Raw genomic sequence first — 18,704 nt, forward strand, 5'->3', positions numbered from 1 at the left:
GTAATCAAATGCTCCTGCCCAGAAGTGACACACATCTCTTCCCCTCTCAATTCACTGTCTGAAACTAGTCACATATCCCAACTCAAACATCAGAGGGCCAAGAAATGCAGAGAGTCAGAAATATTTGGTGAACAAAATGAATGAATGACTAACTATACTGGAAGGGTGGACCATTGCATTTATAAATACATCCTGTAGATTCAAAGACTGTAATAGACAGGGGCATTATTGTTACCAATAATTCAATGCATCAATTTTTTTTTAAATTCAATTTTATTAAGATATATTCACATACTATACAATCATCCAAAGTGTACAGCTGTTCACAGTACCATCATATAGTTGTGCATTCATCACAATTTTTGAACATTTTCATTGTTCAATAAAAACTAAAAATAAGAATAAAAATTTAAAAAGGAACACCCAAAACATCCCATCCCATCATCTCCTATTATAAGAATAAAAATTTAAAAAAAGAACACCCAAGACATCCCATTCCCCATCATCTTCTATTATTCATTTACTTTTTGTCTCCATTTTTCTACCCATCTGCCCACAAAGAATAAAGGGAGCGTGAGTCACAAGGTTTTCACGATCACAGTCACAGCATGTAAGCTATATAGTTATACAATTATCTTCAAGAATCAAGGCTACTGGGTTGCAGTTCAACAGTTTCTGCTATTTCCTTCTAGCTATTCCAATACACTAAAAACTACAAAGGGATATCCATATAATGCATCAGAATAACCTCCAGAATGACCTCTCGACTCCATTTGAAATCTCTCAACCAATGAAACTTTCTTTCACTTCTCTTTCCCCTTTTGGTCAAGAAGGCTTTCTCAATCCCATGATGCCAGGTCCAGGCTCATCCCTGGGAGTCATGTCCCATGTTGCCAGGGAGATATACACCCATGGGAGTCACGTCCCACATAGGGAGTAGGGCAGTGAATTTACCTGCAGAGTTGGCTTAGAGAGAGAGAGGACACATCTAGGCAACAAAAGAGGTTCTCTGGGGGTGACTCTTAGGCACAATTATAAGTAAGCTTACCCTCTCCTTTGCAGTAACAAGCTTCATAAGGGCAAGCCTCAAGATCGACATCTCAGCATTCTACACTGGTAGTCCACAATGCTTGTGAGAATATCCAGGTGGGAAAGTTTAATATTTCTGCATTTTTCACCAGTCCCTCAAGGGGGCTTTGCAAATACATTTTCATTCTCTGCCCAAATTACTCTGGGACATATCGGGGCCTCATGTTAACCTATACAAACCAAGCAGATCTCACTTCCCATTCAACGTTCCATGCAATTACGGTATTTGAGTAAACTGATCTTACAAGTTAAATTATGCAGTGTGCTACAAAAAATATAGATTTTACACCAAATAAGTATCTCTTCCTTTGGTCCCACATAGAAGCTGAAGTTTTAAAACACCGTCAATATCGTCCTTTACCCATTTGTCTGATTTACCTTAGTCCTAACTAAGTCCATTTTGTTCATATCTCTAATTAAAGCCTGATCTCTTTTTCAGCTTCTTTAACATTTGCTGTATGGGGTAATGCTGACATTCATAGTCAATGCATCAGTCTTAAAGACCATAAATTCTTTGTACAGCTGTTCCCTTTGCTTAGGACACTCTTCTGTCCGCTCTTTGAATGGGCTGCTTCTTTCCGTCATGCAGATCTTGGTTTCACTGCCATCACCTTGTGAAGGCCTTCCCTGACCACTCTGTGTAAAGTGGGCCCAAACCCTCAGCCATTCAATAGGATGTCACTTTAAAAAATATTTCTTCTTAGTCCTTATTACTCTCTGGAATGTGTTTGTGCGGGTATTTACTTACTGCTAAAGTTTAGTCTCCCAAACTGGAATGCAAACACCATCAGCGCAGGAGCCATTGGTCTCCTACACAGCTATATTCCCAACATCTTGGAAAGTGAGTGGCACATAGTAGATACTCAATAAATGTGTGCGACATGAATGAATGAAGCATTTTGATGGCTACGACTAGTGTACTGTGTGCTGTGTGTGGCTGGTACTCCTGCTTTGCTACCCTCCTGCACCAACCTGGCCAGGTGGGCACTAGGATTAGTCCTCTTTTGCAGAGGAGAATGAAGCTTGAAGAGGTAAAATAACTTGTTACAACTCATATTCTCAAGTCAGAACTAGAAAAAGACAGAAGAGGAGATGACTATGTGAATATGGAGGCAGAGATTAGAGTGATGCCCCCACAGCTAAGGACAGGCTGAAGCTACCAGAAGCTGGAAGAGGCAAGGAAGGATTCTTCCCTAGAGCCTCTGGAGGGAGCATGGCCCTGCCCACACATTGATTTTGAACTTCTAGCTTCTAGAATTTTGAAAGAATAAATGCGTTGTTTTAAGCCATCCAGTTTGTGGTAATTTGTTATAGCAGCCACAGGAAACCAATACATAGGTTTACCATATCTAGGACTTTTTAGAGTTGTTCTTTTGGAAGCTGGAATGTACTGATCAGAAACATCAGAGCCCCAGCTCCTTGCCAGCTCCTTACTTCTCCCCCACCTGCCACGATGCTCCCCCATGTTCTGGCCGCCTGTTCCTCAAGGCTAGAACCCCATGGTCAGGCAGCCTAGCGATGGACTTGGTATCTGCTTACCCACAAAGCCTTCCCATGATGGTCTGTACACACTCCATCCCCAAGTGTTTGTGCTCTGTGTGAAGTCTAGCACCTGGAACAGCAGTGAAGGGCACGGGATTTTGTGGGTTAAATTTCTTCAGAACCCAGCTCTACCACTTGCCCAGCCCTAGTTTCCTCTTCTGTAAAATGGGCACAATAATTGCAGCTCCATATGGATGTGATGAGGCTTAAACAGGAAAGTATATTTAGAGCACTAAGGATAGTGCTGACATACAGAAAGTGCTCAATACACATTAGCAATTATTGCTACTATGAGACCAATCTGAGAAATGCAATCATTGGAAAGCATGAACGCATCCAGTTCAATTTAGTTTAATAAACTCTGCTGTGATGCTGGGGGGATGCATAGAATAAGTGTGTGGCAGAGATGTTTCTGCAGTATGCTGGGTTAACTAGTACTGCTAAATGAAGGGTAAGAGCCTTGCCAGAATACCCAAATGGCCCACATGGGGGAAAATCTGGGTTAGAGTCCAGTTCAGTAAAAAGCAAACGGCCACATCTTAGCCTAAACACTGTAAGAAGCACATGGAGAGTAAAAGTATTTCCATATTTCCATTAAACAAACCAGATGGCAAGAAATGTAAAATCAAACCTATTATGAGAAGACAGAAGAAACACATTTAAATGGCTGTTTTCATCCATGTGTAGCATGACATTGATGAAAATGGGAATTATCGTTGCTAAAAGGAGGATCTTTCACCAAGAGATGTCTTTGGTTACATGGTTCGGCATTCTAATTTTGGTCCAACACTAGAAGAAAGTCCGTGTGACATGAGTGTGTCTTGATCGATCTTTGAAAATTAATGCCTGAACCAATGGCTGTCAAAAGACCCTCCTCTCCTCTCGGCCTTTAAAAGAAATATATTAATTTGCACATCATGTCATTCTCAGCATTCTGGCTGCCATCAACCTTCTCCCCTGAAAAAAGAATTCTTCAGAATGCCCACAAGTGTGAGCATCCCTGTCATTTCTTGTTGATTTTTTTTTTCAGGTGGTACGCGTCCTAGGTTTGTAATCTGATTTTAGTGCCTCCTCATTAAAAAGCCAACCCTCAACATGCGGCAGCTTCAATTCCATCCATCTCTCTGTACTATTCAGTCACCTTCCACTCTCCTGTTTGCTTTGCAAGTGACCCCCAAACCTACTTAACCTGAATTCCATCCCTTTTCTCCCCAGGGAAAGGAGATGCATGCCAGCCCTTCATCTTCCCAATTCCTTTTCCTCTCTCTAGTCTGGGACAAACTCTCTGGAGAAATTCTCTTCTTGTCTCAGTACTGTAATCAGAGGTTCTGCCTGAGATGATGGGGTGTGTTTTTCATTTGAAATGAGTCCACATCTGGGACTTGCTTAACTTGATTTGGGAAGTCCTGTGTTTCTGATCCAAAAAAACAAAACAAAACGGTGAAAATAAGCCTGATTTTTTTTTTTTTTTTTTTTTACTTTTGGTTTGGAGTGATTTTACTTCCGTTAGATTTAGCTTACAAGGAAAAAAAAAAAAAAAGACTGAACGAACAATGAATGCTGAACTTGGCTTCATGATTGCCTTCACTTGTTAGATGACCAGGCCTTACATATGCAGGCTGATTGAATTACTCTGCTTCCACTGAGAGAGAAAGGCCAAAGAAGGAATTCCCCTCCTGATTGCTATCCCTTTTGGTTTCCTGCTCAGGAGAAATGGTGCAGGATGAAGGGAGGCTATTAGAAACCACAAAGAAGCAAAACCTACTCGTGTATTTGGAGTTAATCTTGGCTGGCCTGAACTGCCAGGCTAAATAGTCAGAACTTTCTTTAGTAATACTGGACAGCCCTTGAAGATATCTGGGTATAGAGGATATGCAATGAGTTTTTGCCCCCAAACTCTCCTGTTTACTGGGATTAATAGGTGATGGATTCATTAAAAAAGTCAACCTTAAAAATTAGATATAAGCAGAGGAGGGAGAGTGACATGTGGTGATGATTATTCACTTTATAAAAAAAAAAAAATCAACCCCCCCAAAAGAAATACACTATAATTTTTTAAATTGCCAAAGACCTCTACTTAAAATTTTGTCTAATTTACAAAAACTTGAGTGACACACATTCTTTAACTTTAGTTGTTTTTAAGTAACTAAACCCTCTACTTAAAATTTTATCTAATTTTAAAAAATTGAGTGACGCATAGTTCTTAAAAGAAGAACCAAAATTGTGGGTGCATTTGTGAATCACAGCAGTTGAGTCTAACCTTTGATTAAAATAAAACAAAAACTGAAAACACAATGTGTGAGGAAAAGAAAACTCAGACTCATGTGCCTCCACTCCCGGGCCCCCCTCACTTTGGGGTATAATCTTCCTGAATTTTGCATGTCAAAACCCTGACTCCAGCAAATCATAGACAGCTTTGGATAAAAAGTGTATATATTATATTGTACACAAAAAAGACAACTTTTTTTAAATGTTAGTGAACAGGTGGGGTGGAGATGGGAGGGCTGGAAATGGACTAGTTCTGGCAATCAGTGAGACCTAGGTTCAAATCCCAGTTTCACCAGTTATCGGCTCTGATCTTTAGAAAGTTACTTCATCTCATAATAGTATCTACCTTATAAGGCCCTCTCAAGGATTAAATAAGATACTTAGTACAAGACCTGGTGCTTAATACATTTTTTAAGAATTATTATTTGTTTCAGGAAAACGATAAAACACAATGAAATAAAATAATGTATTTAAGCATTTAGTAGAATTCCTGGAACTAAACAGATATTCAATAATTTCTTCAGGGCCTAGCCAAAGAAATAATCAACGCAGACATTCTGGAGTACGTTTAATGAAAAACAAGGGTTGCAACAGCTGAAACAAGCCTATAATTAGGACAGGAAATAGCCGAGTTTAAGCCCCTTCACCAGGAGAACTCAATTTGACTTTTGTGGCAGAACCAAAATTTCAAACTGAGTTAGATCAGCTTTGGAAAGGAAACCAACCAGTCATCGGGCCTGGAGGAGTCTTTAAAAGCTTATGACAATGCTTTTAGATAACATTTGTTAAGTGCTTAATATACCGGCCAGGCACTGTTCTAAACTCTGCATGTGCGAACGCAGTTAATGCTCCCAACGCCTTGTGAGGCAAGTACTGTTGTTTAGCTCCTTTTAAGGAAATTGAGGCACAAGTAGGTTCAATTACTAGCCGGAGCGCACACAGCTAGCTAGCAGCAGACTAGAACCAACCAGGTTACTGCACTTATTTTTACTTCCTCTCCGAGTTTCTGCTCTTTGCTAGGTTCTGGCAAAAGAAAGCCCTTTATCTAGAGAGAAGAAGCAGATACCCTAAAGTCTGGCATTCTGAGCAACTGAGGCGTGAAAAAACAGACTACACACCTCGGAAGCCATCGTGGAAGAGCTGGTTGGAGAATCCCACGAACAGCATGCGAGTCCCTAATACCTACCCAATAGGAGGGCTTTATACTGAAGTGTAGCAAACCTGTCCAATAGGAGGGCTCCATACTGAACTGTGGCAAGCCTGCCCAATAGGAGGGCTTCATACGGAATGGCATCAGCTCAATCTAATAGGAGGGATCTGTAATTAATGCTGGCAAACCAGCCCAATTGGTGTGGTTTCTACTGAATGGTTTCAAGTCGTTCTAATAGAACTTCCGACTAAACGGGGTAAAACGATCCAATCCAGTTACCTCTTTTAGACCTTTATTTATGAATTCTAGTTGTGTAGAAAGAAAGCTATTCATGAGCTTAAATCTTGGTAATAATGCTGAGTTACTGTTCTTCCAGGTAACAGTTCATTTATTTATTCAGTAAATATGTGCTGGGGCCTCCTACTTGCCAGGCATGGGCTAGGCACTTGAGAGAGCACAGTGAGCAAAACTGTTTGGTTCCTATGCTCACAGAGTTTGTAGCCTAGTGGGAAAGTCATGAATTCAAAATATGTTCAGTTACGTGATTAAATTTTTGACAAGTGCATGTGAAGGAGAAGTCTAGGTTGCCATAACAATATAAACATCCAGAGGTGATATTAAAGATATTTAACAATTAGTGCAGTCTCTCAACAATCAGAACAGATGCCAGGACATGAACAACCCTTTCAGCTGCCAAGGGTGGATCCCTTCTGGATGGAACTAATCTAGTAAGAGAGGGCAGGAAGGAATGTTTTGAGGAAGTCAGTTTATTACTTTTAACATAAACTTTTTATATTGAGATAAGTGTAGATTCTCATATAGTCATAAGAAATAATGAGGGGTCCCATATACACTTTTCCCATTTCCCCCAAAGCTGACATCTTGCAAAACTACAGTACACATCACAACCAGGGATTTTAAATATTTTAAAACATAAATTTAAAACTGAGTCTTGTGTAGGTTATCCGTGCACATGGAACAAAAGTTAAAATTCACAAAAAGGGAGACAGTGAAAAAGTAAGTCTCCCTCCTCCTTTGCCTTTCAGACATCTTTTCTCCTCCCTGGAATTAAAAGTTGTTACAATTTTTCTTTTTCTTTCTCAAATATTTTATAAATTATCAAACATGGTAAGTACACTTTTTCCCATATAGGTGAGTACATACTATACCCATGATACTGCATTCTGCTTGTTTTCATTCATATCTTGGAGAACTTTTTTTTGGTAAGAAGGGAACTTAAAGTGAACCTTCAAGATGAGTTTAAATAACCTGAAAAATAGGGTGGAAGGGCATTCCTGGCGAAGGGAAAACATGAGCCAAGATCCAGAAGCAGGAAGGACATGATGCCTCTGAGAAGGAAGGAGGCAACTGTGGCTGGAAGGAAGAGGAGGAGGGGCAGGGTGGCCAGGTGGGTCACTGTTTCTCACACCATTTCCAAGGGACAGAGAACTAATACTCCTGTTCTCCTCTGAACCCTGAGGCCCAAAGTCACTGTATGGCTGATAAGGACACTTCTCTTCTTCTGCTATAACAAACTTCTATCACTGAAGATCAGCTCCTTGCTAGATGGACCTGCCTGATTTTGCAAGGCTCCCCAGTCCTAAAAAAAAGATAGCTCCTGTAACCAAGGGAATTGCTGGTTTCCTCAAAAGTCTCATTCTTGTGCCTTTCTCCAGTGTCTCTCCAGGGCTCTCCCCATCCTCCGCAGTCTTCTCACAGCTAAGAACATGGATAAAGAGGAATGGTGGGGCAGCAATTCTTGGCGATTTTGCTCCAATTTGCAAGAGACAGCAAGATGGGAAAAACGTGCTTCTGATTATGACCTCTCTCTGCTTCCTAAAAGCTTCTTTCTGAACTTTTAAGTCTCCTCGAGTTTCAAGCCCTCTCTTTTTCTTTCCCCTGTTCTTTTTTCATCTAAATTAATCTTAAAAAGCTATAAAAAGCCTCTGACACCATAAATTCCCCTGTAAACCCTGGTTTTATAGGTTTAATTGCCCCTTTTTACAATGCTGCGTGCCTGGGTCCTGAAACACTTCAGTTTTGTAGCACAAGTTCAAATTCATAGCAAGAGTCTGGGCCACCCCATGATGGGGTTTTGAACTCTGGGAATCCAGGAGTCATCTGGTTCTGGCCTTGGTTGGGGCCAGCCCCTCTACGATTTCTTCTTAAGCAGCTGCAAGTTGCACAGGATCAGGAGACTTGTTCTTAATCAAGAAAGTGGCCATATCTGTAGAGAACTCTAAGTCCTCCAAAGACCACCCCCCCTCCTTAAAGTCCCCAAAGTTCTGGTTGGAGAGATCTTAGTTACTCGAGCCATATTAAGCCATCACCCTTGAGTGCTAGTAACTGCGAAGTGAACTTTATGTGCATAATCCTCACCACAGCCCATTATTATCATTAGTCATTTCAAACGAAGATGCCTAGATTCAGAGATGGAACTCATTTGCCTGAACTCACACAGCAGACCAGGACTATGGTAAGGAGAATACCCACCTCAGGCAAAAAATTTAAGGGGTGCCACAAACCTCCCGAATCAAGACAGATAACATTTTAATGCAATATTTTAATGAAATCAAAGTGACAAACTATGACCCACAGACTGGCCACCTGTCTCTATAAATAAAGTTTTATTGGAACTAGGGCTGGTAATTAGGGTGAGGCAAGTGAGGCTGAGCTGTACAAGTGCAGGGTTGGATCCTGTCTTTCTTTAAACTTTTGGATATTTTGTTCATCGTGGATTTTTTTCCCCTTAATTTTGATTTTTTAAATACTGCATTAAAGTATTATTTATCTCAATTCCTGGTTTTTTTGGCTTCCTCCCCTTAAATTTTACACCCAAAGTGAGTGCCCCACTCGCGTCACCCTAGTCACAACCCAGCCACAGAGCAGGGAGTATTGACCCTAATATCTGTCCATCCCAGCTGACTTCCAAAGTGATAAGAAATTGTGCCTAGGAGACCATGGTTCCTCCCAAGAGCAGTCGGTGCTGGTTTGTGCAGTGGAAGCAAGTAGGAGCAAGTTTTCCCTGCAAACCTTGCCTGTTCAAGCCTGAGAGGGGTCAGTTTCCTCTGTACAATTGCCATAGGAATACTCAAGTGTGGAGTTACCCTGATACTCCCTTGTAACACTTGAGTTTCATCAGTACTTCTCCAATGCTCACTTCCAACTCTGGGGCTACCTCACACTCTTGGCATCCATTCATTCCTTCCTGTAGCAGATGTTTATGGAGGGGTTACTGTTTCCCAAACATTGTTTGAGGTGCTGAAGATACACTAGTGAAAAATAATTGATCAAAATGGCTGTCCTTGTGGAGCTTACATTCTGTTTGAGGAGAGAGAGATAATAAACAGAGCAAAGTAAGTGGGACTGGAAATGCTTGGTGTGAAGGGAGTGATGATTAAAAGTAGGGTGATCAGGGTCAGTCTCACTGAGAAGGTGACAACTGAGTAAAAAGCTGGAGGGCATGAGGGAATGAGCCCTGTGGGTATATGTCAGAGGGAACAGCCAGTGCAAAGGCCCTGGGGTGGGAGAGTGTATGCTGTGTTCCTAATAGTGAAGAGGCCACCAAGGCTGGGGCAGATTGAGCGAGAGGGAAAATGGTAGGAAGTCAGGTCAAGATGATGGGCAGGGAGACGGGGCAGATCCTATGGCCTTTACATGAGATGGCAGTCACTGGAAGGTTGGAGGACAGGAGTGACATGACCTGACCCGCATTTGAATAGGCTCAACCTGGTGGTACTCAGAAAAAAAAAACAAAACAAAACACTAGAGGAGTAGGAGAGGCAGCAAAGAGACCAGGGAGGAGGCTCCCCCAGTCATCCAGGTGAGAGAGAGCGCGGCTTTGAACCAAGATGGTAGAGGTAAAAGTGGTGGAAGGTAGTTGGACTTTTTCCCTAGCCCACCCTCCTCCCTGTACATGAAAATTCCCACAGTCCCAAGGCGGGCCAATGGCCATTGGGTCCTCCCAGGAAGGCCAGCTGGTTTGATTACACAGGCTGGCTCTCTTGAATACAGGCGCAGCAGTGAGTTTTGCCAGGAAGAATAGCTTTGGGAGTTGAATCCCAGAGTGCATATCCTTTCCCCTACCCTGATTAGAGGGGAAAGTCCCTCTTCTGCCCAGTCTGTAAAATGGGGATGATATCCAACAGCAGATGATTGCTAGGAGGATTAAATAAACCCTGGCATACAGAAGGGGCTCAGTACATGCCTATAATCAAACATCTCTTGATCCAGAAACAAGGCACTAACTAAGAAACGGTAGGCATGAGAGTTGTGTCCTTTCCTACTACCTCAAAAGTTCTGTTGGCAATGCAAGGATTTGTTGCTTTAGATTAGACAGATTTCCAATTTAAAATGTGGATTGTGGAATCTGTAGGGTAACTGGTTCCTTGGTAAAGCAACTTGTTAGAGTCAGACTTTCCATCTTCCTGTGAATTAGCTTCTCAAGCCTTTCCAGCTTGACAGGAACGTAAAACCAGTTTTGCAAATAGGCAGAGTGGAGATAAAACAAAAATACCAGGATCCTGGGGGAAGTGAAAGGGTCTTGAAAGGGGAAGTGGGAAGTCCTTAAGGGCAAATTTTCCCAGTTTATGCCTTGGCAGAGTCCACGTTTTAGTTTTATTTGGGTTTCCCCCCTACCCCACCCTGTCCTTAATTGTATTCCATTTCCAGTCCTAGAATGGCCGCTGATTTCCCCTGTGGCCTCTTCTGTCAGTTTCACCCCTCCAACCAGGCAGTGCCTTTTCTGGTTCCTTATGGATCATGCTGCCTCTGTCCCTTTGCATAGGCCATTCCCTTGACCTAAGATGTCTTTCCCCCAGCTCGTCAACCTGGTGCCCTCTCCTTCAAGTTTCAGTTCCTGCATCCCCCCTCAAGAAAGCTTACCTTGAGGATTCCTCACCTGCACCCCAGACAGGACCCTCTAGCATCTACAACCTCTGCTTTGCTACTTAGTGCACATTTATACCGATTTACTTACTTATTTATAATGGTTGGGTCAGTGTCTCTCCTTCCCACCAGCTGGTAAGCTCCATGTGCAGACCTGAGGGCAGGCTGTCCACCACCGCGTCACTAATACTCAAGTGGGGCCGTGGGTACTCAAATAAATATTAGTTTACTGAACCAGTGACTCTCTGGTCTACTGTATTGCCCTTAGCCTTCCTAAGCTCCAGGGGTCCCATTTCACTGGGCCTGGGTCCCCTACCCTTTGATTTCAAGGGCCTCTGACATTCTATTGTGATTCTGTGATACCATCTGGGGCCTAGTTATGAAGGACAAGGCAAATTGGAGTTTGGCCAAGGCCTGGGGCAACCATGGCTGCTGCAAGATGAGATGCATTCTTACTGACCACTGAGCCAGGGAAATGGAGCCTGCCCTTTCATCTCAGGCAAGAGATTGGAATCTCTGACAATACCAGAGATTATCCACCCTTTCTGATTAGTCTGCCTCATTGTGGGGGCCGAGAGAACAGCTTGAAAATTACCCAAATCCATCTAAGTTTCGCTGGAAGTCACTTTCAAACTCAGGGCCTGATTCTGTTTTGAGAAAGGGGGTGATGTCATTGTTAGGAATTAAAGGCATTGAAAGATAGTCACAGACATACATTAATGGTTGGAAAGAAACTAAGCTCTGCTTGTTTGACAGTGTTTCAATATGGAGTAGCCTAAATTGGTAAATTTCCATGTGGGCTGGCGGTTCATAGGGGCTTATGTGCAATACTGCTTTAGGGAAAGGGGAGGATAATGTTGTGATAACACTGGGTGAAATTTCACTGGGCCTGGGTCCCCTACCACTGTCAGCCTGCCCAGTCTAAATTGCAGTCAAAGCTTCCAATCTGGTCCTCAGTTTGAGAGGAGGCAGATCACCACTGGAAGCTCAGGTCTCACTAAGATTCTCTGAGACACTTTGATCAAGAAGTTCACTTTCTTCTGGCTTCCCATATGGTGCCATCTGGGAAGTACTTGGAATGAGTTCTACAGCAGTTCTTTACAAGTTCAAAACTCATCCGTCTCTTCCTTTCATAGATGAGGCACAGTTCTAACCACACTCCAGGGCTTGTCCTTCTGCCAAAAGACTGACCCAGGCTTACCATTTCCTCTTTAATACCATTTAGCAGCTCCTCCTTGCTGCTCCTCCAGATAAAGTCAAAATGGCGACCCAACCACCTCCCAATAGAGCGCAATTGATTGCTAGAGGTGGCCAGACTCGGGTTCAAGTTCTGGTTGAACTTGAACTTGTGCTGGTTGCTAACCATGCAGCCTTGGTCAGGGTACTTATATCAGGCGGCTCCTTCAACTGTCCAAAGGCACAATGATAATAATTATATCTGCATTCTATTGTCTGTTGTGAGAGTTCAGGGAGATGCTGTATGTTGATGCTGAGCACATGGCCTGGTACCCAGCTCAGCATTCAGACAAATCAGCTATTATCATTGCTATTTTTCACTATCTGGTTCCTACTTCCATGCCAGCTACTGCTTTCTTCCCCTCCTTTCCTTCTGCCCCAACCCCTCCCACTCCTCCATCAGCTGTTTTCTCCCAAGCCTCCACTCCTATGCGAGAGCTGTAGCCTTTGCCTAGACTGTCTCTCCCCAACCTGCAGACCATTCCGTTTCAAGGCCCAGGAATAAGCAAAATGGCATTCACTCAAGCATCTGGCATGTCTTAGGAGCTTAATAAATGGTTTACTGAACCTGTTGACTCTGAAACAAATGCCTTACAAGAAATCTGTAGCTATGAAAGGTTGCCTTATTTTGTGTCTTCCCACAATAACACCTCTATTCTGGAAATTTTGCAATCGAAAGTTTGTTTCCCTAGGAGAGGTAGATATTGTATTAAATGAAAATGCTGTTTTACCTTTGATCGCTACTGCTTTCAAGTGCATTAAGCTATATTCAGTCACTTGCACCCTCACGCGGGTTTGTTCTTATTCCTACTTAGGTTGATGAGTAGCTAAGACTCAACTTTTAAATTGCAGGGGGAGATAGGGCAAAGGGAATTGAGAATTTGGTGAGGTATGAGGGAATCAGGTCAAATTTTGCCCATTACACAATATGGCTAAGACTGAAGCCATGTGTTTATTATATAAATAGGCTCAACTTCATCCCTGTACTTTCTGTTTGGCTTTGAACCTAGTGGTTAGATTGTTTTCATTGACTATGTCAATCTTTACTTTCCTAGGTTTTCTATAGGGCTCTTCAAATTCCAATTTCTTCCAGATTTCTGCATATGAGCCAGGGACAGTGTGTGTCCTGTTTACTGTCATGAACTCAGCATGTAGAACAGCATCTATCATATGTAGTTGGCGCTCACTCAATATTTGTTGAATATTCAACCTGTTTTGCCCTTTGGTGGCATTTTTCACTTTAAAACTCTGGTCTTCTATTCTTTCTTGTATCAGACTTTACCAAGTCAACTCTCCTTGCTCATTCCCTCTCAGGTCTAGAATTCACTGGCTTAAAATTGAACAATGTGTCTTAACTTATGTTTCTTGCAATGTTTTCGAAAGCTTTGGCTTGCTCTTGTAACTCTCTCTTTGATTTTCCAAAGATTTCAATAAGCCTGGGCTCCCTCTGTTAACCTAGATATTGAGCCAACTTGTTCTGTGAGTTTATTGTTTAAGAGGTGTTTGCATCTAGTTTCTTTCCTTTCAAGAGCAAAGGGGAACAGAGAGGATGACAGAAGGCCTTGTTTAAGCAATTTCTTGGGGCATACAGCTTTTCGATGCCCAGATATAAGTGGGGTCCACATTCCCATGCACCAAACCCCTCCTTTTCTTCATACTTTATATGAGTCTTTTCCTGCAAAGTCCCAAATACCTGACTAGGTGAGGGATTGTAGGGACTGTGGCAGAGAACTTTGCCTAGGCTGCTGGTGGAGAACTGGCTTACTTCCAGTTTGGAATTCATTCATTCATTCGTTTCTTATCCAATAAACATTTATGGGGCCTCCACTCTGGGTCAGGAGCTGGACTAGGTTCTGGAGATATAACGAATGGTGGACTGGATACAATCACTGTCCTCATAGACCATGCTGCCCTTGGGGAAAGTCAGTCAGTCAAACAAGTAATGACAGTCCTTCATGATGAATGGGATAGCAAAGGATCTCAGAGGTTATATGATACATTGAGTGTCCACTGAGTGCCAAGATTGTACATAGTGCATTTTATCATTTTTCTGAGTTTAGTTTTCTCATCTGTAAAATGGGAGTCATCAGGGGACCTATTTCATAGGGTTGTTATGAGGACCGAGTTATAACTGTAGAGCACATAGACCAGTACCTGGCATGGAAACCTGCTGGCCCACTTTATTTATTTATAACACTCTCTCCACATTTAACCTCCCCTACTTTGATGAGATGAGGAAACAGATGGGGAAACAGGCTCTGAGTGCTTACATTTCTGGGCTTGAGTTCTAATGGCATCTATGGAGAAACCTGGGAGACTTCCAAGACCTACCTGATAAAGACATGGTAAAAACCTGAGAGAAATAGTTAGGTTCACAATTTGTGCCCTAGGATCTAACTTCCTCAGTCCAGACTGGTGGAAAACGACTTTTCAGAAACTGGAAAAAGCCAAATCTAACCTGGGGGGTGGGGGAAGCAGAGGTAACCATGCACAAGCTAAATTCTACATCAGCTATTTGTTTTTCCTGAGCTCTCTCAACTCTGAAAAACCAGAAAACCCATTTTCTAACAAGAGCCTTTCTTCTATGATTCCTGGATTCAAGGTAGGTAAGAAATATGAGAGAGATAAATGATTCAGAGTCCCCAAACATGATCATTTGGCCTGTGGTTTGAGGAGGATTTAACAGCTGTGCTGAGTGAGATCTCAAACCTGAGCCAAACCCGAATTCTGCATGCAGTTTGGCAAGACCACAAGTGCAATTTATCTGAAAACAAGGGAAGAATCTCCTCTTCCTGCTGCCAACTGGGACCCCAGCAATGGAAAGTGGAGAATGGGTCTGGTCTTATTGCACTTCAAATAATGCTTACTGTGCAACGTGAAGCAATCAAACGAGAAAATAAAGTCTAATGCCTTCAGTTTCCCTTTTACCCTGCCTGTTCTCAAACAAAACAAAACAAACACAAACCAAAACAAATACAAGCCCAATTCTCTTGACATGTAGAGGCTCCAATTTTGAATAATGTAATTTGGAGTAAAATGAATATCCAATTTAGGGGAGGGGCTGCTATTAGGCAAAATATGACCAGAGGGCAGAATCTTGAGTTACCACCAAACTGATCTGTTAAAAAAAATGCTTCTGGTATAATGTAATTTTTTTTTTTTTTAAAAAGGAAGAAACTTGGGTGAGCTCAACCATATAAAGAAAAATAAATACAAATGGGGAAAAATGACTGAAAGGAAACAACTCAAACCATCACTATAGAGTATTTGGCTTTGAGTGGGAAGAATCTTTGTGTTTTATCACCAACTGAGTGAACTCTCCCTGCCTGGCCCTTACCCCAGAAAAACATGCCAGGAGGAAATCTCTACAATAATAGAATCAATCCAACTCTTAGTAAACTCCCAGTAAAGACTTCTTATCTCTGGAAGTGGTCCAGGTAAGAAAGAACTTTCTGTTAAGTCTTCCCCTTTCTCTTTCACACAGGAAAACATATCTGATGCAAATAATCATGTTACGTTATCATAGGAGTATTTCCCAAAATACAGTTCACGGAACACTGATCCTGGGAGATGTTACCTCCAAAAGGGCATCTGTGGTCAAATAAATTTGGGAATTTGGAATTGATGCAGACTGCCTACCGTTTCCCACTCTCGAGGCTCACCACGCACCTCAGTGACTGAAGGCTCTGAGAAGTCCCGCAGTGAGGTTTATTTAACTTTGTGGAGCCCAACTTTTCACAAATTCTTTGATCACATGTTCCTTTATTTCCTGTAGTACCTGTTCATGGGACTAGAGTTCTGGGTAATGGCAACAATGAGAAATAAACTATGTTCAACTATAAAAATGTTCACAATCTTTTACCCTTCCTGGTATCCTTGCTCTTTGAGGTGTGACTGGACATTTCCCCTGATCAAGAATTGAAGTCCATTTCCCCACCTCTTTAATCTAGGCTGGCCTGGTGATTTGCTTTGGGCAACAGAATACAGCAGAAGTGATGGGCTGGCAGTTCTGAGCTGAGGCTTCAAGACACCTTGCATAGACTCACTCTCTCTCTTGCCCCCTGCCACCACCACGAGAGTAAGCTTGAGCTGTGCTGCTGGAGAATGACAAACCCTGGGAAGCACTGATGAGCAGTCCCTGGCTGAGATCAGCCAGCCCCCAGCCAACCCAGCAGCAGACTGCAAATATATCAGTGAGTCCAGCCCAGACCAGAAATACTGCCCAGCCGAACTCAGCTCACCTGAAAAAGCATGAACTAAATAAATGAGTTTGGGAGTGGTCTTTTATGCAGCAAAAGTTGACTGACATATACTCTATAATAGAAATCACTTTGAACCAGTTAAATTCTATTTTTTGAAAGCAAATAATACACAACTTTCAGGGGTTTATTATTCATAACAAATAACCTCCAACAAACATCACAAATGATTCTGACAAATTTGCATGTAACACAGAGTCCCCTCTCGAAAACACAAGCATGGGACTTCAGCTATATTTAGGCTTTTTTCAAGGAGAATAAAATCTGGTCCCTACCAACAATTGTGCACAGGACTACATTCCTAATTCTCATCTAGTTCAACAAGCTCCTTTTTTATTTCCAGTTTTGTGAGTTCCTACAAACCACTGTTCTTCCCCAAGATGGCAAATTCAATTTGCTTCCTCTGTAGCTTCATGGAAGGGGTAAAAGGAGCAAGTGCACAAGATAAAAGTGAGGACTTGGCAAGAGTAGGGGCTGGGCCTGGAGCTGGGAGTGGGAAAGGAGACTTTCCAGGTCCGTGGGAAGCAGGAGTAAGCAAGAAGGAGCAAGCCAGTTGCAGAAAGCGAGATCTGGAAGGAAAGTATGTTAAAAGGCAAAGGAACTCACGAAAGAGCTGGTTGTTGACGAAGCCAATCTTGCACGCAGCCCTGCCATCTTGTAAAAAGGGTTTTATTTGTCCTCTTTTGTGGGAGCCCTGGGAGGGATCCATTAAAGGAACAGACCCGAGGCAGTAAGTGCAGGTCTGGGGAAATGCATGCGCCTGTGTGTGCTTGCCTGGGCTCCCTCTGGCACCCCCCCCCCCCCCTTTTACAAGGGCCAACTAGGTTGCAAGGTTAAAACCTGAGGAGACCAATTGGTGTTGTGGGGCTTTTTTACAAAGTGCAAAGGATCAAAGTAATTAGTGATGGGCGAGAGACCAGGCCTGTGCGAGAAAGAAGCCAGCTAACAATACCTTCTGCACACGGGTCTAGGGTTCCTCAGGCCTGCAGTGAATGTCTCCACTGTCACTTGTAAATGGTGCACTGCAGGGTGCATGGGTGCTGAAGGGCGGTCCTTGGGTATCAGACAGGAAGTGAAACTGGAGGGCACCAACTCTGAATCAGGAGGGCTTTGGGGAGACCTCCAGGCAGCCTAAAGTTGGGCCTTGAGGGATGACTTTTTGGGGAGTTTTTCTGAGATATTTCATGGCTTCCTTCCTGTTTCAAACTGAGGCTCATCTGGCCAGTCAGCCTCCAAGACCAGGCCGAAGACCTGACATATATTCTATAATAATGAGCACTTTAGAGCTTATCAACGGTGATAGGGCAGCGCAAGGTGTACTGAGTGAGCCAGGTATTATTCAGGGAATTATTTTAGGTACGCCATAGCCAGTTTGTTAGACTATATGGAATCATTGAGTAAATAGATTTTCTTCCTCCCTCCCTCCCTCCTTCCCCTCCACATCCCTCCTTTCCTAACGACCCTCTTTCTTTCTGACTCCACCAAGGAGAAAGTAGCAGTTCGGTGCTAACGTGCTGTGGGAGGCAGTATAACAGCCCCCCAAGGATGCCCACCCTTCTTGGAACCTTCCCTGGCAGAATGAACTCTGCAAGTGCGATTAAGTAAAGGTCCTAGAGATGCGGGGAGAATCCTGGATCATCCAGGTGGGGCCATTCTAGTCACACTAGTCCTTGAAATCAAAGGACTACAGAGAATCAGAAAGAGGTCAGCAAGCTGAGGATCCACCTGCTGGTCCAGAGAGGGAGGGGGTCACACACCAGGACTAGAGAGAGAGGGCTCCAGAAGCAAGGAATAGCCCTGAGCTGACAACGAGCAAAGAAACAGAGGCCTGAGATCTACAGCCGGGAATTTGCTGACACCTGGAAGAATGAGCCAGGAAACGGGTCCTCCCTGGAGCCCCCAGAAAGGATCACAACCCGGCTGCGTCTGGACTTCTGATCTAGGGTCTGAAGTCTAATGAATTTGTGTTCTTTTAAACCACTAAATTTATGATTATTAACATTTACTTTCACTTTTACCAAAAATAATAATTAAAAAGGAGATCAGACCTCAGGTTCAAAGCTTCAGGCAAGCCACAATACCTAGCTAAGGTTAAATTTCATTGTATTTATCTGTAGGTTTCATTTCTATTTATGGCAGTGATTTAAATGTTCCTCTTTTTGGGTGAATATATTTAAGTAAAGAAAAATAAATTTGGTTTAGGAATTACTGGTAAATAATAATTTAGATTCTATGGATTGATAAGTGGTATTTAAGTATCTAAAATTTGGGAA

The 18,704-nt window shown here is 42.7% G+C and overlaps 1 long non-coding RNA gene across 1 annotated transcript in view; it reads left to right on the forward strand.

The window, feature by feature from the left end:
• LOC119519250 overlaps positions 1-18,704 on the forward strand; it is a 105,385-nt gene that overhangs the window by 62,453 nt on the left and 24,228 nt on the right. The gene's annotated exons all lie outside the window — the stretch shown is intronic.

The sequence above is a fragment of the Choloepus didactylus genome, chromosome 23, assembly GCF_015220235.1.
Source record: "Choloepus didactylus isolate mChoDid1 chromosome 23, mChoDid1.pri, whole genome shotgun sequence".
NCBI classification, from domain to species: Eukaryota; Metazoa; Chordata; class Mammalia; order Pilosa; family Megalonychidae; genus Choloepus; species Choloepus didactylus.